Here is a 24,434-nt window from a genome sequence, read left to right as displayed (position 1 = left end):
GCATGAACCCAGCAGAAAGCACAGTGTGGCTTATGGTCACCCCAGACACAGGGAAAGCATTGCCAGTGAACCCCTGTGATTTGGTTCTGCTGAGACATTTTGAACCCATTATGTCTGAATGGGTCCTAAATGTCCCCAAACATGTTCCCATTATCTTCAATTAAATTAGCTTATTGAGATTATCTATGACAAAACATCATACAATTAAAACATTTGCACTCAATCAATTTTAATTGTATTCACTACAGTCGCCTGTGCCAAACCAGATGCCTTCTAGCCCGAGGTAAGTGGAGGAAAAGCAATTTTTAAACCCCACACTTACTGAAGTTTGATCTGATCGAGTATTAGTGACGCAGTCGGTTGGGTTGTTTGGTTTTGTTTTTTGTTATTTTTTCCTCCCGGGAGATGCGGGCTGCCCCGGCCGCCGCATCCCCCCGGCCTGGCAGAGGGAGCATCCTGCATCCCGAATCCCCGCTGGCTTCGGCGCTCGGGGAGCGGCCTCGGCCGGGGGGGTACCGCCACCTAGCGCTGACGGCGGGAACGGCCGGCCCCATCCCTCGGGAGTCTCCCGGCATCAGCTGTCGAACTCCCAGAGCTCTGCAGAGCCTGGCCACCGCCAACACCGGCACATCCGAGCCGCACCTGCGCTCCCCCGAGAGTCTCTCCGTCACCGCCTCACACTGCTTGTGCCGAGCTCATCGATCAAAGGTGGCGCCCGTCACAACTGACAGATAAAACACCCATCGGCTTTCATCTCCAGGGCCAGGACTGAAGTCAGCATGCTTGCCTCACGTTCCTCTGGGATTCAGAGCATCAGGACATACCATAACTCTCTCCTGCCCAAAAACTGCTGGGGAAAGGGGATTTGGGCCCCCATCCTCAGCCACAGCAAAACACAAAGATGCCTTGCAAGTTTTTCCCTAGCCCAGTTCTCCCAGATGAGGCTTTGGGCAGAAACAGCGCAGTTCTCTGCTTTCTTGAAGGATGTAACCAGTGGGGAGGTGGTAGCAAAGTGTCTGGTTTTCATCCAGGGTTTGTTTAACCTAAGGAGGCCTTCGTAGTTAGCTCAGGCCAGGATTAAGTCTCTGAGCACCAGGCCATGGTCCTGCTTTCCCTCCAGATTAGTGGGTGCACTGTGCTCCTCCACAAACCAAAAGCAGAGGATGACTGCCCCTAGAAACATTGCATATTCTGATTCTCTCCTGACACATGGATGTGAATTGGGCAGGGAAGGTGAGTGAGGCTCAGGGCTGTCTGGGAGGCACTCCAGTAGGCTGGGGCTTCATTGCTAGCCAAACCATCCATCAAGGCTGGAAGAAAGCACCATACCCTGCTCACGGGTACTGACTCACAGGAGGCAGCACCAGGCTGAGAATCCAGCTGGAAAGCAGACCTCCCTGCAGCCCTAGGCCAGGAAGCTCTGACCTCCTATTTTCTGGGTGAATACTTTTACTAGCAGCTTGAATACAAACAAAGAGGAGACCAGATTCTCTGGTGTTTACATCTTGAAAGAACAGCCATCAGCAGCCTGTCTAGCTTATGCGTGCATATAAGGGCAAAATAATTTACATGATCTATTCAGGTTTAAGTTGTTGCTGCTTCTCAGACTGGTAGGTATTTCCATGTATCCAGAAACAATTTCTATGTGTCTGTGAATTTCTGGATTAATACCTGAGGCTCTTTCAGACTTCAAATACCTTCAAATTAGAGGAGAAGGTGATGGGTTTCTGCATCCAGAGAGATTCAGCTGCTTTTTCTTGTCTCAGTAATGAAGCAGAGCCTTGCTGTAAAAATCAAACCTACCATAGGACTTGAGAATTCTGGCTCATGTGCTCATACAATTTTTGCAAGGCTGGCTCTAAATCTAAGATCTGTGTGCCACTTTAGTATTCAGATCCAGCCTGTCTCTCTTTAAATACAAATGCTAATTTACTCTCTGTTCTCCCTCTTGTGGCTGAAGACCTCTAATCTCCCTTGCTCCTCCTCCAAGTCCTTCCTGTGAAACTGATCACTGCAAAAATAGCAGTAATTGATAGCAGGTGTTTCAGATGTGTTTACTGCTCTGTGGCACCAGTTGCTTCATATCTTGCCATATCATTCTCTCTTCCAACATCAAGAATTTATGATCACTGATCCTGAATATCTGTACAAGAAGATTGATTTAGAGATGGATTCGTTTCCAACTATTTACCACTTCTCTTAATAATCGAAGAAACTCAATAGATGTGAGCATTGAGGAAGCCAATACAAATATAATTTTTTTTACTAGGGTTCAGAGCAAGGTTTTTCTTTCAATAAATTTTATGGATATTAGTGTTTGAATTTCTAATTCTCTTCCCATGCTCTGAACAAAATTACACATGTTGCAAAAGTAAAATAATAGTCCAAATATACTCAGATCTGTTGTAGATTGTCAGACTTATTCCATACCGCATAAGCTGTCTGGCTGCCCTGTGCTGTATTTTCCTATAATTAGGGCAAATAAAACATACAGCAACAAAAGAATAAGATAATCCAGGAAACGTATCTTACCAGGAGTCAAGCTGAATGGACATGAAGCATGAGTCTGAAGAGAGGAATTAGGTCTGCAGCTATCCTCCAGAAACTCTGTGTAGCAAGATCAAGAAGGTGCAAGAGGGTGTAACTATTAATTTTGGCAGCATCAGCTAACACCATCCAGGTTGCAAGTATTTCCCTCTTCTCTCAGACTGAAATCACCCTGTATCCATGTATGACATAATCTGGGTTCCATGGCCCCAGACCTCAGCTTCAGCTCATATACCAACCACGTTTCTTTCTTGACCTGAAGTGGACCAGGGCCTTAGCTCACAATCCAAACCCATACTGAACTCAGCACTGGCCTTTCCCTGCTCAGCATTCCCTTTATTTGCTGTCATGAGCACATTGGTATTTCCCTGATGAGGGAAGAAAATACTTATTACTACTTTTTTTGTTTTCTTTTGAATCCAGGAAGAGGATAAATTCAAGGAACTACTGTCAAAATTGCCAAAATAGTTTTGCTAGCTGACAGTATCTTATTCCAGCCATAACCCAAGCCATCAGCGGACCATAACGCTGCACATTTCAGTGCCAATCCCTTTAAACTGCAGCTTTGTGCCCCTCCAATTCTGATTCCTTTTCTCTCACTGGAGAGTGGTGCACTGAGGAACGCACCACAAGCAACCATCTGAAGCTGAGATTCAGGTTTAGTGCTGCTTGTGTGCGTCTGAAGAGTCCACAGGTGAAAAGAACAGGAAAGTTGTCTTTGATAGCACAAAACTGATGGTTTTTAAACATCAAAAGCAGCCATTGACCTGCCCTGGTATTTCAGAATACCTCAAACACCAACTAGAGCAATTCATTACTACCAACAGCAGGAACATGATCTGAAATCAGTGCAATCACACACTGAGCTATAATAGCAACAAAACCTCTGCAAGCAGACCACAGAAATATTAACTCTTTTCCTTGCTGCCTGTCTAGGATGGCAAGGACAACAAATTCAGAAGTTAAAATTCAGTTGTTTTCTGACCAGTCCATAGTGTGACCCTATTTAGGTCAGTCAGATTCTTCAGGTTGCTTGGAAAATGGACCAGATAAGCTGTCAGGAGCTCTGTCTTCTAATGTTTCATATAATCCACTGACTGACAGTGACTGCCTTGTGGGTCTGATCACCAGCACTGCAACAGGGTAGCAGGAGCCACAGCACGACCACAGATCTGGGAAAAGACTAGGTTTCGTGGGATAGAGCATAAGGGACACATTACTTAAGCAACAAGGAGCAGAGCTGAGGAGGCATAATTAAATTCATAAACACCAAACGCACTCATGAGAGTGCCTGTCTTTACAGGTACAAATGTTTTATAGACGGCATCAAACACTGGATCATGCAGTACTCCCAAGAATAATATCTTTTCTCCAGCTTGAACTAAGGAAAGCTCTGGTTCAGCTGGAGTTCTGTTCACATCCAAAGTGGTGCTGGAGCTGTCTGCTCTGCATCAGATTTCCAGCTACAATCTCCTCAGAATTGCAGAATCTGGAGAATTTTGATTGGGAACTGTCAAAACAAAACATTGTTTAAAAAAAAAAAAAAGAAAGAAACTTTTGACTTTCAAGTGTTGATCTTTTCTCTGTTTTGAAATGGAAGTCAAAAATGTCATATTTAAAGTCTCTACTTTCAGAAGAAAACCTGTATAAATAGTCAAAGCTAACATTTTCTGACAAAGAAAAAATATTTCAGCTAGCCTGAGAGAGATGGGGTTTTACAGGGCCAAAATATTTCAACACCCTTTCCTCTATGGATGGAAAATGGGGCCTCCTTCCTCAGCCCTAGCCAGCCTAAAAACACTTGGCAAACCTAAATTAATTCATCCTCTTGCTAGTGGGGGAAAGAACAGAGACAAAAGCTCTAAAGGGACATGCTTAAAATGAACTAGGATGTGTGTTAATAGTACTACAGAGATACCTCGTGGCTCCAAACCTAAAATGCCTGCCTGGGCACAGGTTCCATTGTACAAGATGCCTGGATGTGAACACCAGTGATGCCCAGCAGCTGTACCCATCTGTCCCTTAGCATCCTCCCAGCCCAGCAAACTCCTTCAGGCAGAGCAGAGCTGTAGCAGTGGGACAAAAATATTCCAGAGGCTGCCTGCCGCAAGACATGAATTAAAATCTTAGTCTGGCAAATCTGCTTGTTTTGCAATTTGGTCATCCTGACTACATCCTCGATGGCTTTTCTTTAACCTCCTTTTCTAAAAGAGAAAGGAAAAAAAAAGAACAATCCCCAAGAAAAATGTTTATTTCATGAAGTCATCCAAACTTTTAATTATCTTTCTTTTTCAGAGAAAACTAATAATGGCAAACCACAGAAAGATACACTACATGGTCTTGTCCTCTCTGATGTTACTGAGAGGAGAGGAACATGAAACTAAATAAAGATGTTTACTGACAGACTAATAAACAAATGGGCCCATTTTGATGTAACCTTGATGAATGGAGCATCCAGGTGTTTTCAATAATGGCAATAAGCACTACAACTCAAAGTATTTCTGATTCAAGTATAATGCATTATTAGGCCATTAGAGGCTGAGTATAGAGGGCCATTTGTGCTCAGCCCTATCAATAATGTTCCTTCCCAGCCTACATTTAGGCCAGGGGAATTAGTCATACGGATATTCTATTTAATAAAAACCTAAAGAAGAAGCATCAAGAATCGCATTACATTTTAACAGGGTTACAGTAGTCCAGGAGGACCACAAGTTTAATTTTCATAAGAGCATTCATTCCTCAATTATGTCAAACATGAAAATGTAAATGGCAAATTTAATGCTAACAATATCCCTCAAAGCACATTGGCAGGTAGCAACCATTATGTTGAGTGAATGCTGGCTGCATAACAAGCAGCCCCAAACTAGACAGCAGGGGATTAAAATTGCCAAGCTGAGCTCCACTGATTACAGTTGCACGCTGCCGAAAACACCCTTTGTAATACGCATGGGGACTAAGGGCAGATTCTTTCCTCCTGAAGAATTTGCTGACTGTGCAGGAATCATGATTAAAATTGGCAAGAAGGTGGTAGCCACGAGATGTGATAGGAGCCACCCTTTGGGTCCTTGCAAGCAAGCGCAATGAGCCAAATTCATCCCCAATGTAATTCCACCAAAGAGGAGGGATTTGCATGCACAGATGAGCTTTGCTGGCTACCTCCTTGTAAAACAGGAACGGATAAACAGGGTGGAGGTTGGATGCTCACATCTGGTTTCAGGGATGCAATCTGCAGCTTCCTCAAATGATGCAAGGTAGAAAAGCAATTAAAATATTCTGCAACCAAGCCAGAGGTACCTCTGTAATACATGTAGGAAATTTGTTGCTTCCAACAATCCACACCACAGTGAAATACAAAGGGGATAATGTCATGTGTTGCATCCTGCACTTTCTGAATACAGCTCAAACCCCTGCCTTTGTGCAAGTGCTTGGTTTCATTGCCATGCCATGAGTAGCCTGGGACTCCAGCCCTGTTTTCATGTAAAATAATAACATCAGGAGTCAGATGTGCAGTGCACAAAGTACCGGTTCCCTGCCAGAGCCCTGAAGGGAAGACATATTCCTTAGAGCACACTGTGAAATTAGATGGTACTGCTGAATAAATGCAGCCCCTACACTTTGGTGACATTCACAGTTCAGAAGAGGGAGTTGCATCCAGGCTCTGCAAAGCAAGCCACACCAGGCAAACTCTTTCCAGTTAACATCTCTGTTCAGGGAGTAAAAAATAGGATTAGCGCTGCAGTTCCTCTTGCTGAGGTCTCTAGAAGTGTTTGCACATTAACATCACACTGTGCTTATGTTTCTGTGTGTCCTCTTGTTTACATTAAGGCACATAAATAGATACTGGTGCATAATCATACATTCAATGAAAATATTAATGTTTTCACACCCATTAATTCAGCTTCATTGCAGAGCAAGGAAGGCTTTTTAATGTTTGCCAAATGAAACATTCATTCTATTAACATTTATTCCATTTTTTGAGGTAGAAAATGCTACTTGTTAACTTCATCTACCTGACATCTCCAAACCTACTCAGAAAGCAAGATTCCACTAAAGGTTAACAAGACCAGGATTGGTCAACACCATCATATGTTTCAGTAGCTCTTTTTTACATAGGTATGAATCAAAGCTTGGGGGCTTTAGATTTCCTAAGTATCCTTAGGCTTTTTTCCTCTCAGAAACTTCTAAAATGTGTGTGCAGGAACATCTGAGGTACAGATCTGTATTCTTACAGAGCCTTGCTACTAAAAGTCCAAATGCAGCAATGCTTTAGTTTAGGTAGGAAATCAGTAAATTGTTATCATGTTGTTTGGTTTATACCTAGACACTCATGACCAAAAATCATGTCAGGTAAACCTACTGGCCTCCACTCCCTGGGAGATGGGATCTTACCCTATTCACCAGTGGGCAACAGGGCTGTGACAACTTCAGCTGAATCCTCAGTATCTTCCAAGATGCCTGGGAAAGAACTGGAGTCAGAAAGCACTAAAGAAACTCGGACTCAGTATACCGTGAAAGTATATAGGTATGTATATAGGTATTTTTCTTACTCATCTGCATCTTTACCTATTTTGGCTCTCTCTCTGTGTTTTTGTGGGTTTGTTTTTTTTCTTTTTTTTGGGCAACATTAACTAAATCTCTCCATTGGCTTTTCTTTTACCTTCTTTCCTTCATCTTCTTTAATGAAGTCTCCAAATCACTGGACTTCTGCAGTCAACAGAACCTGTATTATCCTTAATCTCCCATCAGAGCAGTCATTCCTCAACAGTTCTCTTCTCCTGCCAATACTCACTCTTTTACCTCCACCCCGTCAGGTGGCTCTGTAGTTCTGTGCTGCTGCAGAGTCTACCCTGCTACCAAACCAAAATCTTGGCATTAGATGCTTTTGGAATATGAAGGGATGAAGTGGCATTTCCCTAATCAGATTCTGCAATACCTACTTGTCTTTGTTTACCACTTGCACTCTGGTTGTTGAAAGATAAAAGACATTTTACCAACCAGCTTGTTGCCCACAGGGACTGGCACCAACCCCCATCACACAAAATAAGCTGTCTCACACAGAAAATTATTTCTAATGCTTAAGCTGCAGCACAAGAGAGAAATTTGGAATAAGCAAGCTACCAGAAGGATTTTACTGTTGGTAGATGTATCTTTTTCACAAGTCGGCAATAACAAGGAGTGAGGTATAATAGCGTAAGCAGGATTTCAGACATGTTAAAATATACATGCTCATCTGATTTAACTTCCTTATCTCTTGGATGCCTTCCTGCTAAGAGGTGGGATGAGTCTGCATCTTGGCAAATAGAAACAGCAATGTTTTGGTTTTGATTCTACCAGCTCAGAAGACAACTGCCAGAAAATCCTTCCTCTTGCTAGGTGGGCATGGACACCCTCAGCATGCATTTAGAATATACTGAATTTCAGAGAGAGATCAGGGAGTGGAGGCAAAAGGGAAAAAAATTAAAACAGAACTGAGTTAGCGAATGGAAGAATTTTAGAAGTGATTCTTGTTTGACAAGCCAGAAAGAAGATAAATTGTTTTATATGGATGCTTCAGGAGTGGATATTAGATATTGGGAGGCTTCCTCAGATTTCTGGAGCCACAGAGAAATACACTATGTTTTTATTTTTTTTTGGCATAACTGAATATTTCAAGAAAGCTCAGTTTTCTAGCGCCATAGAAGAGTTTGAGCTTTCTAATAGCAGCCACACTTCACAATGGATACACACTCTGAACCCAGCAGATGTGTTTTCATGATGATTAGTTCTTGTTATTTCAGTCATTGTGCCCCAACTTTCCTCCAAGGATCACTGCGGGAACCAGCCCAGAACAAGTGTTAGATCGTGAGATCCTCTCTAGCCAGAGGCCATTGTGTCAGCACCAGGAAAGACTTGGTTTTCATCAGCCTGAAGTGAGGATCGGTTCTGGCTTCATTTGTGAATTTCAACAAAAAATGGGTTATTCCATGGCGGCTTCACCAAACCCCAAAGCAACCAAGTTCTTCAGTACTGGAAGGATTTGCCTGCAAGCTTGCTGAACTAGCACTGCTAAAGACAGGGAGTCTTGGCAGGCCAGCACACCTTGACAAAGCAGGTCAACAAGGCAGGTCAACACAGCCTTGGCTCCCAAACACGAGCATCCACATCTGAGCTGTTTTCACATACTAGAAATTCATTTGGAGACGGACATGTTTTCTTTTCTGGGGTGGGTTATTTTAAGTCTATGTCAGATGCTGTCAGTCACCAGCCTAAGAGAACTGCTCAGACCCCTGGCTTGGCTCTCCACATCCCACAAGGAACTTCGCAAGCAGCCCACAGCCGTATTGGCATATGGCTATCACCACTCCTCTCCCCAGACATCTTAGAATAATAAACTGGTAATTGAACGGCGAGTTCAGTGCTGCTGTTTGCAGAGAGCCATGACCGCTGAATGATTACGACAGCGGGCAGTGCTACAGAGGTGTTGAAAGAGTCTATTAGTCTGCTTAGTCTAAGGCAGTAAGGAGTGTTGATGCAAGCTCTCTGCAAACAAATACCCAGCACAAGCAACACAAAAAGGGCAGCAAAGGGTGGGGGGGCTGTTTCCTCTGTGGAGGTTGTTGTCAGAGAAGTGTCATACTTGATTGTGTGAGATATGCACAGAACAAGGTAACCAGGGCTGGAAGCAGTTGTCCTCACACTCTGGTTGTATCTCCTGTGACTGGAGCAAGGCAAGAGGAAGACTGTTGCTGTTTACTGGCAAGGAGACACACTTATTCTGTAACATGGTGTGGCTCTAAAACACATTACCTGGGACTTAAAATGACCCATTAGATACCCAAGGACACATGGCACATTCAGGAAAGGATAAGGATCACCATATTCTCAGGACAAAGAAATTAGTGGGCCTGAGCTACACTGAGTCACTCACCAACACCCTAGGGGATGCCCATTCAAGCCCCTGGTCTCAGCAGCCATGAGGCTCATAAAACCATTCCCAGCCAGGGGAGCTGCAAGCCCCAGCCCTGGCAGACATCCTCACTCCACCAGAGTTTGCAGTGGTGTTTTCAGGAGCTGGTAGTTCACAGCTGGTCCTCAGGACAGCAGACGCCTTGAGCAGCTCCTGGTGGCACCACAACACACTGCATGAGGCAGATGGACACAACTCATAGCTCAGTCCCTCAACAATCAACAGGGCTAAAATAAGGTACTGATAGGATGTATCAGATTTGTTCATGGATGCCTCTTGATTTATTATGACTTGGACAGACCATGGGTTTATTTGAATGGCCAGGACAGCTGCCTGTTGTGGTGCAAATCTCCTGCCACTGAAAACCCCTTATAGATAACACTCATCCTTGCACAAGTACCTAGCCTTCAAGCAGTAAAACATATCAGAAACATTTAAAATACATTGAACTAATACTGTGAGGTGGTTGCTATATCTAATTTGGTGTTTTCAAGTAGATTCTTCTCTCTTCATTTTACTCATCAGGAGGCTTATCTGACATAATTCAAAAGTTTGGGATTGACCTCATTTGTGTTTATGAGCTCCTCTGTTGCCATGGCTCTAAGAAGGCGTTCAGGTCACCTAGCTCCTAGTTGTTTTGACATGAAAGCAACAAGACACCAAACACCAATTTAGAAAACAGAGGCTTTAAAATAAAACCTTATAAATCAGAAAATTGCACAAAAGGATTTGAAGAGTCAAATCCACTGAAATTACATCTGTTTCTTCAGGTTAAAATTTTAATTGGGAACTGCAGATACTCAAAGAAAGGGTAAATCTTCATTGTGAAACCTGGAGTCAAACTCCGTCTGTTTCAGTCTGGTGTCTCTCTGTGTAAAGAGAGCGGCGTAACTCAGCCCAAACCAGATTTGACAAAATCACAGCATATCCCTTCCCAATTTTTTTCCTAGGCTTCTCAAGAGCCTTTCACTGCAGTCAGCAGAGAGGTGCAAATTTGCTCCATATGAAAGCCTGGCCTTTGAGGCATGATGGAGTGAAAAACAAAGGTCAGTGCTTTTCATGGATTTCATGAGTGGGGCTGGAATTGCAGCTGCCCCCAAACCCCAGGGTCAGCCACACCATCAGAGAGAATGAGCAGTGAGAAGCCAGGGAGATGCCTGGTGATGGTGGTGGTGGCTCCCAAGGCTGGAGCTGCCTGTAAAGATGGAGCATCATTGCTACACTTCTTCAGAGAACAAACCATCATGGCTAAAATGTGATTTTCCAGAGCAAGACACTCAGACATTGTTCCTGAGCACTGTATCCCTCTCTTTTTCTTTTCTTCCTGCCTTGAGATTAGAGGGAAAAGACATCTCAGCCCAGCCTGCTACAGAAGCTCACACACTTCAGGTGCCAGGACAGAAGGCATCTCCAAGTGGGACCTGCACAACAGGCTGGTGCATCTACTGTGACCCTTCTGGCACAGACGAGGCAGTGTGCTTCTCAAAACATCGGAGCAATCCCTTGGATTGCTGCCCAAATGCAGCCAAGTCCCTTCCCTGAGGGATCACTTCTCCACAGCCAGCCCCTCTGCCCGTCAGCCTGTGTTACCATCCGGCAGATCTGGCAGGCAGGATTTAATGCTCTGCCTTGTGATTCAGCAGCTGAGGATGTCCAGTGCCATAAGCTCATCATATGACTGCATGCCGTGCACATTGGGGTAACCATGTGGAAGGGCTAATTACAAGGCAGGAAACTAGAGCACAAGCTTGAAGGAAGCAATCTTTCAGCACGCAGCAAAGCCAATCACACAGACTTTAGCAACTGTACCTTAAGTAGAAAAAGAAGTCTGCTGAAGGAGGACCTGAATCTATGTCTCTTCCACTCTACGTTGTCTCAACTTCTGCTCTTCTTGTAGAACAGCTCAGGGGAAATCCAAGCAACATTGTCCAAGAGAGGTGGATATCTCCCTACATTAGGGCGTGTGCTTAAATTTAGGCATGTGGGTGGGTCAACCTACTGACTTCAACAGGAAAGCTTGTATGTGTTTTATTAGATGAATGAAGGAGAACTTTGATGAGTCAAATCCAGGAGTTTCATACTTTCTCCAAGATCAAAGGCAGCACAACAGCTCCCACAGTAGAACCCTGCTTAGTCTACATGGCTGCAGTTTATTTGCTTTACACTGACCCGGTTTGAGTGGGATGAAGTACAGTCTGCAGGCCAAATTAAGTTCTCCACTTCTTGTGTTTCTTTGTGATTTTTTTTCTTTTTCAGCATGTCAACAGAACAAGTTGAACTCTGACAGTGCAGAGACATACAGATGAAACTCTGGCATTGTTTGCAAACTGCTGTTATGCTAAAATACAGAAAAAAAGAAAACAACATGCAGTACAGCTAGGTAAGATGTCAAGCTAGTTAAAATGTTTTCATTGGCACCAAGACACACCTCTGTGTTCCCCTTCCCCACGGTTTAGCAAGATGGAGGAACTGCCAGACAGCTACTCCTTTTGACTTGAGAATCTGCATTTGCTACTATTGTTTGCCTTGAAATCCAAACATCAGTAGGAAAGAATGGTAAAATCTTTTTGAAATATATCAACCCTTGGCCTGCTCCCCCAATCCAAATTATCGAAGAGTACAAGCATCACCCCCACAGCTGATAAACTCTGGAAATAACATCACAGTCACACTTTACTGTAGATGGCTGCAAATAATAAAATAATTTGAGCTTGCTTTTGGCCTGCTAAGTTTTCCAACACTGCTCTAGGTCAAGGGATGAAAATACAGAGAGCTGTCAGATCAGACAGGGATCTCCATGAGCCAGCTGTCATTTGAGGAGAGGATCAAAGAGCTCACAGCCTGCTGCCTATCTCTGAGCTGGGCAACAGTAGTGCTCAGCACATTGCAACAGCACAAACCTCTAGGAAAGGCAGAGTAGCAACCACAGCTAGTGCACAGGCAAAATCTGACATCCCAGGAGCCATCCAATGATCCTGAAGGCTGTGGCATCTCTCAGGGACAAAGGCAGTGATTGCAAGTGACACTTTGGTCTTTAGCATCAGTCAGGTGGCTGTCTTCAGATGAGACCTCCAGAGACTGCGGAACTGGAGTCAGTGGATGACAGTAAAAGAGCTTGAGACACAGATCCGCACTGCAAAGGGTGCCAGCAGCACTCACACATGCAGAAGCACATGCCTATATACACACTTAGGTTTCAACCCTTATATTAAATTCTTATGCTCTTTGGTACAGGTTGAAAAATAAACAGCAGCTGTATACAACTGACACCCCAGAACATTTATGAGATATAAATGATGGTTTTGCTCAGAAATGTGATTAATGAGGAAGAAATACCTTGTGGGCTTCTTGACATCTCAGCAATTCCTAGTTTAAATTGTTTTATTTAACATCTAACAGCCTTTGAACCAGGTTTCCTTAAAATATAAAGTACAAAATAACAGTCAAATGCAGAAGCCAACCTGGTTTATTTCCAATGAATGTGCCACCTACTTGGCAGCCAAAAAGGCTCAAATACTTCAAACCAGACCCAAGATCACTGTGAGAGCATGAACAGGAACAGAGCAAGAGCTTGTGTCAAGGCTTGATCCCTCACTCCACTACCAGTGCCAGAGGCATTGCAGAATCCATCTAATCCCCAAACATAACCAGAAGTAAAAGCCATACGATGTATTTTGGACAAAACGTCAACAAGGATGAGGTTTGTTTCCAGTTGTTGCACTGGAAGGTCACTTTTTTAGTGTTATTTCACTTTAACCTTTATCACCCTTGTTCACACACAGATTGACCAAACAGCCAGAACCAGGGAAAGTTTTCCACTAACACACCCATAAATGCATCTTTCCTCTGAAGCAATGGAAAACTTTTAAGGCACTTAGATGCCATGATGATGATTATGGCATTAAAAAATGTAGATAGATAAGATAAGGCAGGGGATTGTCTGGCAGGAGTCAGCAGCTGTAATTTGACATGATGATAATTTCCCTTGTGCATGCTGGGATAGGACAAATGCAGCTCTCACATCTTCCATTAGCAGGGCAACAAACACAAAATATTCCTTTAAGAGAGACCTTTAAAAATGTAGCTCATGTCTAGAGCTACCAAGAAAGTCAAATACTCCACTCTTAAATGAGAGACTAAGGAGTGAAAGGGACAGCATCAAGTGCTGACAGCTCATCAGAGCTCAGACACTAAGTGAAAGTGAGATCAGAGCTTGGATTAGGACACCACAGTAAAAAACAGCGCTGAGGAAGAGGCAAGATCATTAAGCACAAATTTTAATTTTGCTTATGTGTCAGCTTCCTTCTCTCTAGCTATAAAGATTCAGAGTAAAGAAAATTCATTGTAAAATTATCCCTTGAAACCAATTAACTGCCAGTCTCCTACATCAGAGAAACATTTTGCTGTAAAGAACTTGCAGCAAAACCAATATATGGGAATAAAGCACAAGTGCAAGGAAAGGAAAGGAACACTTTTAAAACACATTTGAAAGATCCCCTCCTTGCACAATGAATACATTTCTTGAGGCAGCCCTGTACTCCTGTGTAACACACAGCTGGATTGCCACAAGATAAATTTCACCAGTTAAAAGCCTTTTAAATACTTAGGGCAATTGAAATAATTCCAACAGAGCTTGTTTTTTATGCCCAGGAGTCTCTTCAAGTTTAGTCATTCATAAGCAGTGGAGAAAATTTATCTAAACTGTAGAAAACTTACCATAATTTGTTATTACTGTAATTAATAAATGAGGCTATGAACATCACTGCCAATTTTTATGCCCTCCTCCAATTCATGTATAAGCCTTTCTCCACATATTTCTAAAAACACAAAGTCATTTTTCTACAGTGCTTCTTTAATCACTGAAGAAACAGCACCTCGGTAGTGACAGCCAGGAATCTGTGCAGGAATGCAATTCAGGCAAACAAAAAAAAGGATACACTCATCCCTCAGCACTGAGGGTTGAGTATAAAGGAATTACCTTCCTACAGTTCACACAGAACTAGAAACACTTTTCTTCCCTACGTGACTTCTGGGTCAGGTATTTTTCTATAGAAAGAGTTATAGTTTACAAAAAAAAAAGCACAGGATTGTTTTGTTTTAAATGTCTTGAACAAATTTTAAGTGCTATTGCTAGAGCTCAAGTGCAAAGAGTTGACAGGAGCTTTGTCCTCCACATTACCTTACCATAACATGTGAGCATGCACACGTCACTTGCCCTGGCAACTTCTATAGTTAGTAACAATTTTTCCAAATTTTTCTCTTTGCTTGGTTTTTGGCCACAAGGAAGAGCCCTGGACACTTGCAGCAGTGAGTATTTGTTCTCATTTTTTCTGGTGCCATCTTGATTAAATGATGTTTTATAGTTTTATGAGGCCCCAGAGGTGGAGAGAGGGGAAGTCCTTATCACCTGGATGTCATGGAAAGTATCTGTGGTGCTTCAGCCAAACTTCACCCAGTGGCTGCACTCATCCCTTTATCTAGGGCAGCCATACACATGGAGTTAAACAGTGAAAACTGTGTTGAGCTGAAGAGTCTCTAAATAAAACAGTGCCACAGAACACCCCCTGGCTGGCATTGGCATCTTAGCACACAACAATGGCTGCTATTTGAAGCTCCAAAATCACTTCTGCAAAACAAATACAAATGCAAAAAAGAGAAATCCTTCCACGACATGAAAACTGAGGCAGAGTTTACAGTAGAAGCAGAGCAGAATACTAGAAAAATACTTCAGTTTTTATTTATTTGTATGTATACACATATTCATATATATATATATATATATATATATATATATATGTGTGTGTGTAAGCAGTTTACATCAGTGAGAGGTTTTACTATTGAAAAAAATAAAGCCTATCTTAGTGGGGTAGAAAGGTCAAAGTATTTTAAATTAATTTTTCCACAATTTGTGTCTGACAAACTGATGCTGTCTAGGTAAGTACTGCTATCTTGGATGAGCTCAGGGCCAGCAAAACAAGGTGATAAGGAAGGGACATCATCTCAAAACCAATAAATCTCCTTTCCAGATGGCATTTTTATCTAAGAGTGCCAAAAGAAGCCAGACAGGAAATTTGTGGACCTATATCATGGTAAACTCATTAAGAGTAAGTGAGTTTCTGAAAGACTAAAAGCAAGTTAATCTGGTGCCACTGATTAAAAAAGAACCTCAGCACTTCAGCTCCATCAGCCTATTGTTTACAATGCATAACTTAATCCACCAGAGCATCAGTCCCGTGAATATCTCTGGAGGAGATAACACAACTAGCTAGCATTTTAAAGAGGTCCCAAAATAATGTGCTAAAACTGATGAGTTCAGCAGTGTAAGCATTGAGGCTTCCCTGAACAGAATGAGAAGAGTCCTACTCAGAGGATCTCCAAATAATTCCCAAGTGTTAAGGCTAAAACATGAAAACATGGGGTGAGAGGGGAACATTAAAGCAACAGGACCTTTCTTATAAACCAGCCCAGTCCTTTTGCTACATTTCAAGCATTGAGACCTGAAGTGGAGATTGTCTCATAGTAATGGACCAAAACAATACCAGCAATCCATGCAGGATAGAAGATTCTTGGTGCAACCAGCTGTGGCCACAATGCCTGCGTGAGGCTAGCGGGAGGGAGACGATCTCCCAGATATATGATGAGACATCTGCTTCTGCCCAGGAGCCAGATGTAGGTGTTACATTTTAGCCCCTGTTCTCCAGAGAGAGTCAATACACAGAAATACCTCAAGCACTCAATTGCTACTAATTGATAGTAATAGTATCAACCAAATAGGATCAACCAAACCCAGCTCGGAGTCTTCCTTGTCCCACAGACAGCTGCAGCCCAGGTTTGACCTCCTGGGTCAAACCTGAACCACAGCAAAGAAACACTTTGGATACAAGTGGATCACATCCAAGATCCAAATACCTGTTTGCAGCTAAATCAGCTTTTGCACCAGCTTCAGCTCCAAAACTGGTGACACTAGAGTATGGTCATCACCCTGCTCTCATCCCATTGCTCAGCTGTGGGACTCTCCTCAGCTCAAACAACATCAGCTCTCTAGCCAGGGCTAGGGAGACCACCAAAGTTAGAGACAACCACACCACAGCTGACAGTTGTACCACTGAAACAGATCACACATGAGCAACTCACCCTCTGATTCTCATAGACATAAGAGGTTTAAAATTCACTGATACTATCATTGAACAGATTCAAACATTCACAGTAACCGCCTTTCAAACTCAAAATCCTGATTTGCCTTAGAAGAATGACAGGATAAGCAAATGTTTATTTTGCTATATTCTTTTAATATAATAAAAGCTTTTTCCAAGTACTTTTGCAAGTGTAGCCATAAAGTATTTGTATAAGAAGGAACATATTCTTGGCATAAGAAGCATATTTTGTTCTTAAAACTAATATTTAGCTAATGCTCAGAAATGCATTTATGTAATCTGTGCTCTGTTACACTGATGTATTAATAATGAAATTGTAGCTCTCTAAGAAAGTAATGAACATTAACAATGGAAGTGGAATCAGAATCCTATAATGCAAGAAATACTGCTTGGTCAGCTGGACACAGAAGGTGCATCAGTGATTTGAGTAAGAACATGAAAGGACCATAATGGTAATAACTCACATTGCATTTGCATAGTTAGTGCTTTTCAGCCAGACAGTGCTCTCTGGACTTTATAAACTGCAAGGCCCAGAGGTGCCAAGCTGTTGCAGAAGGATGATGAGCAGCAGCAGCTTTTGAGACTACTGAGTTAATTGGGTAGGTTCTGTAAGATTTGACTTTCAATCTTCCTCCCAAAAGCCCTATTCCTTTTGGACTCCTGTGAAACACCCTCATCATAAACAGGCCCGTTTTCGAGGTTCTAGTCATTGTCCCGGATGCACAGTTTTGTTACTGCCTCTGACACTGCCCCATCCTGGACAGAGAGGTATTTTTTTCACTCAGAAGTTTGTTTTTGCACATTCTTCCCAACTACACATTCATGGGAGGTGCCACAGAGATCTCTCCACTGTGCTCCTGTTCCAGGGTAATCATAGGCTCAAGGGCTGCACTCTCACTGGGATATGCCACTGTTTCTTCAGGCTCCTGGTCCCTGCCATCATCCAGAGCAAGAATTTTCAGAGGATGCAGCAGCTCTGTCTTCTGGGATGGGCCTAGGTTTCCTTACCATTAAAAAAACAGGGAGGAGAGGGAATCCTTGTGCAACACAAGTGGTTCCAGCCACCATGTACCTCCAAGCATGGAAGCATCTAGAAGTCTAAAGGCTGCAAGAGAGAAGCATATGTTTTATAACAATTTAGACATGAATGCAGAAATCTGGGGTTCTAAAAACACTATAAGCACTATTGTATGCTCAGTTGTATTGCTGATAGACAAGGGAGCTCTTTAGTGTCTGATAGAGTAAGAAAATGGACGTGTTGTTAGCCAGTTAAAAGTAGGTTAGAATTTCATCCATCCCTAGTTTTCTTGAAGGCAACATGGGCTTGTAAATAACTGTAGTTTGAGAAACATCAATATTTCTATGAAGTGCTACTGACCAAGAATTGAAACCACAAACCCCAAATACAGATATTCCTAAATTCATGCTACAGGAGGCAAGTAGCCTGTCCATGTCATAGATCAATAACCAGCAGAAGCATCTTTAAAAGCAGTAGTGCTAAGTGAACCTTCCCCTGCTACACGTGATGTCTTGACAACAGTTTTGTGGTAGTCTGGCATTTACTGAAGGCTGGGTAATTCCCCTCCCCCTGCCCTGAACAGATTTCAGTCTTCTTTGATTTTCCATGCACGAGAGACCAGGCTGAATGAGCAGATCTGTTATCAGCTGCAAGGAGTCTGGGCTTACTGCTGCTGACTGATAACTCTCTGCAAGCCCCCCTCCAGGGCACCAGGTCTTGCTTCTCTTTGGTTATGCTCCTCAGGGATCCCAGGCTGAAGTTTTGCTTGAAGGAGCCTCTACCCTGGCACTTGCTCCTCTCAGCTACTTCCCCTCTCCTGTGCAACAATGATGCACAAAGCACTGGGTTGCAGTGCTGGATTTTGCCAGGTGAAGACATGGAAGCGTTTTGCATCCTAAGGTAAAACCATCAAAATATTTTTTGTTGGCAAAAGATATCCATGATTTTGAATTTTGTGGGGTTTTTTTAACAAGAACAGTGACTACACACAATAAAGCAATCAATAATGCACTGCTAACATCTCTAGAAGAAGAGCAGTGTGTTTCAGATGTGCAGCCCGTGACTTCTCTGAGACAATGTGTTGCCTTGGTAGCTTGATTTCCCAGATTCAAAAGTCAGTATTTCCAAAACAAAGATCAACAGAGCAATTCTCTTAGAGAAAGTGCAGTGGTGGGAAGCATCTTACACACACAAAGCCAAACTATTTGTTTTGTGTCAGGGGAATAGTTGTCAGCAGAGACCCTAGAGACGGTAAACTGAATTTTCTATTCTGCATAAACTAATGGAAGCTCAGTGTTAAGTCAAATAATTCTCCAAGATGGAGCGAGGTTAAAAAGTAAGTTATTAACAGGGAGAGGGGCTGAGGGTGCTTTCCCATTTGAAACATGCTTTTGCATTTTCTTTCCAGACTTGGAGGATTAGAGTGATAAAGGAATAGGATTTGCCAGGAGTATTTTAGCTGACTAATGCATGGAAGCAATGCAGATTGCTCTTATCCTGTTTGTGAATTACCAAGCTTACTTTTTTTTTTTTTTATTTCCCTATAAAATGTTTGGGAACTGTGCTGGAAAAGAAAATGATACCAATAGTTTTCCCGGAACTGAAGTTACCTATATAACCTATATATTCAACTTTTGACACAAAGAAGGACAAATCCTCACCTGGCCTTTGGCATACTAGAAAACTTAGTATGTCAATGGCACCATTTTAACTACGTTAGTAGTCAAGGTGACAATGAAAACTAAAATTGTAAATTGCACAACATATCTTATAGACAGACAGTAAGTCATAGAAAAGCTATGTATATATTTCAAAATATTCCTTTGAAAACAAGAAGTGAAAGTGGTACAATGATATTTTAGGCAAAGTTTAAGTTATATGCTACAGGTAGAAAATGTTATTGTTGCACAAAAACAATTTAGACCTGGTCTTATTCAGTCCAGTAAAATTTCCATAAGATTCAGGATGAATGGAAGAATTATCTTAGCTGTTCCCCTCTATAAATTTGATCATCTTTGATCAGTGGATTAGAGCTGATGGTTTGCACTTTGTTTCTCCTTTATTTTAGGTGCCATCTCTGAAGCACAAAACACTGCTGCTGTATCTGAGTTGGCAATTATTTATTTCATAAGGAAAAAACGCATACTGATTGTCTAAAATAAAGGCATGGTCAACCTTGTATAAACCTATTCTGCAATCAGCATAAGTAAAAATGCTTCTTTTTAAATGCTATTCCATAGGGGATCAGGGCTGCCACACATTGCCTCAGAGATGAGACAGGATGAGCAGGGACCCAACATGTGGTGGGTATGAGCTAAGAAAAAGGGATAGCTGCTTCCCAAGCTGCAGCCAGGTCTTCTCACCATCCAGTCTCTGTCGTGCTGCTCTGAAGATTATGCCTTGAGGAAAGCTTCCCATGCTGCTTTAGCAGCATTTCTTGGACTGTTCCTCCATCATAAATCCCTAACTTGCTTGTCAGGAGGAAAACAACTGAAATTAGGGGAACACTGAGAGCCTCAGACCACCTACACTGTAATCAGCAATGCCTGCACAAACAGGGTGATGCAGCTTCTGAGACTCTGCACAGCCACCAATACCAGTGAGAAAGTTTTCTGATTTACAGTCTTCATTCCAACCCTGGAGCTTGGCCAATGGCCATCATATCCAAGCAGTTTTCTTCCAGCCAGGTGTTCATTTCACAGCTCTCCTGTGCTGCAAGAACTGTCTAGTGCAAAGCTGACTACACATTTTTTTATTTCCTTGTAGATAAGGCTTTCCATTCCAACAATATTTATATCATTATCTTCTTGCTTTTCTATTTACAGCCCCATGCTGTGTTCTTATATAGCATCTGCAAGGCATTGACATCCAAAACTTTGCACAGGAAAGACCCCTCATGATCCATTTGTCTCTTGGGTGCTGTCCTGCTCCACTAGAGCTCAATAGGGCCTTTGTGGGTAACAGCAGCTAGAGACTACCAGAAAGCCTTAGACTGCAAGTGTTTAACACATCACAGTCCAGAGGACAGCTTTTCTAGTTCACTCTGAGTCAGCGATGATTTTTGTGACCAAAAAATGCTTCTTTGTATAGCAGAGGCTGCTCCAGTTTCCACTATTGTGTTCAGATTTGTGAGAACTCTGCCACCCACCATCAGCGCTAGAAGTGACATCCACTTTGGGGTTGAACACCATTGAACACACATTGAACACCAGGTAACACATAATTAAAGAGTGGGAAGAATATTTGTTTTTTGTATCCTCTGACCCTTGACCCTCACTTAAAGAGCTGTAAGTGGTAAATAAATGCACCCAGTGGGTTACACTCAAGCCAGAAGCAGCATCACAGGTACCAGATGAGCACTGTTCATAAGATATCCATTATATTCAATTCATGATGCTGTGGCTATATATCATAAATAATGGACATAAAAGAAGTTTCCTTTACATTGCTCTAGTTCATGTGCCAAGCCTGTTTCCTTCTTGCCTTGAGCATTGTTTAATCAATGCAATCTTTACAAAGACATTTTTACATATTTTTTACAGGTACACCAGAAAAGTATATATGAAAACATGTGGGTCTCTGAAGTTGAGCCCCTCAGTTTTATCTGCTCTTAGGCTATCTTTTCTTCATGCCTCAAATTCTTCAAACCCTTCCCCTAGCATTGCCTATCCATGAACCTTGCAGGTGCTAACAACAGCTGGAAGCCACCACAGGCATATTTCACAACATTGGTCATCACTATTCCAAACTTTTTCAGTTGGGATTGTTGATGAGGTTGCAAATCCTTTACAAGATGACCAAGAAATATGATGGCCCTCTTTGTATCCTACAGCCTCAAGGAACCTCTTTGGTAAGAGCCCAACTACAGGGAGGTCTGCAGTCCCTGAGAAAGCCTTGAAAGCTTTAGTCTGAGAAAGTTTCAGAAAGCAATATTGTTTCCAAAAGAAAGTGCAAGCACATAGTTGGCTGATGCCTTTGTGGCACCATTGCCCTAAAAAAAGAGCTGCCACAGATCACTCAACATTTCTGTTCCTTGCAAACATTTTGAGAGTGTTTTCTTCCTCTGGGGTGAAAACTATTGACTTTGATATACTATGCCAAAGGAAGAGACTGCTTGTTTTTCATGTGAGAAACATTTTCATTTTATTTCCCCATAATGCAGTATCTACCATAACTCCTGGAATTCCCAAACACCTCAGGAAATTCTCAGCTACTCACATGCAACCCCTCAAAGCCAGAGGGGATTCATAGCAGTTGCTGCCCTAGAGTAGGCACCCCACAAGCATGCCACCCCATCCCCTAGTGGGAACAGAAGTCTTGGAGAGCAGTTTTTCCAATCTAGAGGGTCCATAGGAGTTTTGATATAGCCAATAGTCTAGCCCAAAGGATGGAGGCCCCTGGTTTCCTCACATCTCAGAGAAGTTTCGAGACCGAGCAGAGAGTTGTTCATATCCTACTGATTCAGGGCCGCAGAAAGCAAGGGCTGCTATGGGATGTCTCTGCTTCACCCCACACAGAATCGATACCCAAGGACTCCTAACTTCCTACAGTAATGGAATATAGGATCTCAAAGCTGCTTATCCAGGAGAACAACTTTTCTTCTTTGGGAGACACAGGCTGCATTGCTGGTTCAGTCCTCATGGACATATGAAAGGACTCAAAAGGCATCTCTGTATTTCTCCCCTTGTGCTTCAACAGCAACAGGAATTTGTTCCACAGGGCTACACCTGCAGCACAGCTACCACCTCTCAGGGGAATTTTCTGTCAGGCTTTGTATCCCACTGGTGCTAACAAGGAGATAGTAACTTTCTTTTCAGCAGAAGATTGGGTGATGGCTGTTAGTGATATGTTGGGACAGGAGGAATTCAGCCAATGTCAAACTGGCACAGTGTGTGAGGGCTAAAATGAAGCTATCAGCCACATATTATTCTAATTCTTAGGAAGTTATGATTTATTTTTTTTTTAGTAGGCCAGTTCATTATACATTTTGGGGTAAATTTAAATCTTATTTTTGACACCAGTGGCAGGACAGATAGATCAAGTACTGTCTCAGGAGATCAGTCTCCTGTTAGCAGAATCAAGGACCATACACACTTTTCCCCAAACATAGCATTGAACTTTTCCCCTAGACTTACATGGTTCAGCTAAATGGAATAAAAAAATAAGGATCTTTTAGCTGACTAGCTGGAAAGCATTTTTTCATAGCAATAAAAATATGATGAGTAAGTACTGAAAACACAGAGGAAGTCTTTCCAGAGCAAACTCTACATACTAATTTCATCTTTTGTTTGACAGAGATAGGCAATTTAAAAGAACCCTATGACAGAGCAGCACACAACAGAGTTTCATCCTTGGCCTGTCATTGATCTCAGTTGTCTATCCTTGCACCTCTGTCATCAGTCACAGCATTCACATCACCACAGTAAACATCCATAGACTCAACCTTCATCCTGTCCCAGGACCTGCTCTATGCAGACTCTATGTTTCCCTCCTGTTAATTGAATTATCTCATTCTCTGTGCCAGGAAAAGTCCATTATTCTGTGCTCAGAGCACTAATTTCACAGTGTTTACAAATCCAGTGAGACATTGCTGGAGGACACCAGCTGCTTTCAAGAGCCAAGAACTCACAAAGGAATAATTTTGCTTCAGACAACAGAGACCAAGATTATGCTTACCTAAGTGCTGGGGAACAAATTGTTTGGGACAAGGAGGAGGGATTGGGAAAACACTATTCTTGCACATCTCACCAAGTCACGGGTCCCAGCACAGGCAGGCCGCAAAGCAGCAAGGATTGATGTGGTCCATCAGTCAGATCAAACTCTGACTCTTTACTACACTAAAATTACCCTTTGCACATTCCAGAGAGTTTTGTATGTGCCTTGAATGTAGAGGAGTTTTGACACACTTCTTTCTGTTGTCTATCACATGAGCCTCACAAACTCTTGACATTTTACTGTGAATCCTGTTGAAATCAGCATCTTCACACACGTGCCATACATAGCAAGGGACCCCTGCTACAACTCTGCCATGTAAAATGCAAAGCTATTTAAAAGACACGGGGGATAAAGCCTTGAAAATGTACTGGTCCTTAATCCAGCTTTAGAAAGAAAAACGCTGCTTCAGACACCACTGAATTATTGATGAATGTGCTAACAGGCTGCAGGAAAACATCTCCTCAGCAAATCTCGATCCTTTAACTTGCCTGGTACATACTTGTAGGCATAAAACCAAAGAAGTTGGTACATTCAAAAATAAAACCAGTTTTCTAGTTAAATCACAATAACATAAAAAACCTGAAAGCTTCAAAGGAAGTAAGGAAAATATAGTCCAGAAGCAGGAAGTACCACAAAATGCCAAGTTATATCTTACAATGCACTAACCAGAAGTCTTTAAACCTTCAGACGCCAGCTTATCCAATGTACCATTCTGCTCTTCTCAACTCAAGATATGTGAGGATACTTAAGGAATGCAACCCAGATGTTTATGCTTTTTTCAAATTTAAGCCTTTCTGAAACACTAAGCCAGTGAGATGAGTAGAGTTTTTTAGAGATCAGACACCAGCCTGTTAATTACAAAGCAGATAGGCTTGTCTGGCTGAGCTGGGAAAAGCAGGGAGCAACCACTGATGCTAAAGAATACTGAAATAGAAGATTCAGAAGGTAGAAGTACTGGACAATATTTTTCCCTTTGGTGCTTGACTTTTAAATTGGATTGCAGTCCTCCATCCTCCCATCCAGGGAAGAGCCTGTTCCCAAGTTAATTCTGGTA

General features: G+C 42.4%; 1 long non-coding RNA gene across 1 annotated transcript in view; it reads right to left on the bottom strand.

Annotated features, from left to right (window-relative positions):
- Positions 1-212: 212 nt before the first annotated feature.
- Positions 213-24,434, bottom strand: part of LOC147655803 (uncharacterized) — a 34,956-nt gene continuing 10,734 nt past the window's right edge. Inside the window, exons 2-3 of the long non-coding RNA XR_015275347.1 lie at positions 2,533-2,607; positions 213-2,143 (exon numbers count right to left, since the gene is read on the bottom strand). This is a non-coding gene — a long non-coding RNA (uncharacterized LOC147655803). The remainder of the gene's footprint in view (positions 2,144-2,532; positions 2,608-24,434) is intronic.

The sequence above is a fragment of the Cyanistes caeruleus genome, chromosome 1, assembly GCF_971803275.1.
Source record: "Cyanistes caeruleus chromosome 1, bCyaCae1.hap1.1, whole genome shotgun sequence".
Classification (NCBI taxonomy): Eukaryota; Metazoa; Chordata; class Aves; order Passeriformes; family Paridae; genus Cyanistes; species Cyanistes caeruleus.
Note: the sequence above shows the minus strand (reverse complement) of the source record. Positions and strands in the feature narration are given on the sequence as shown.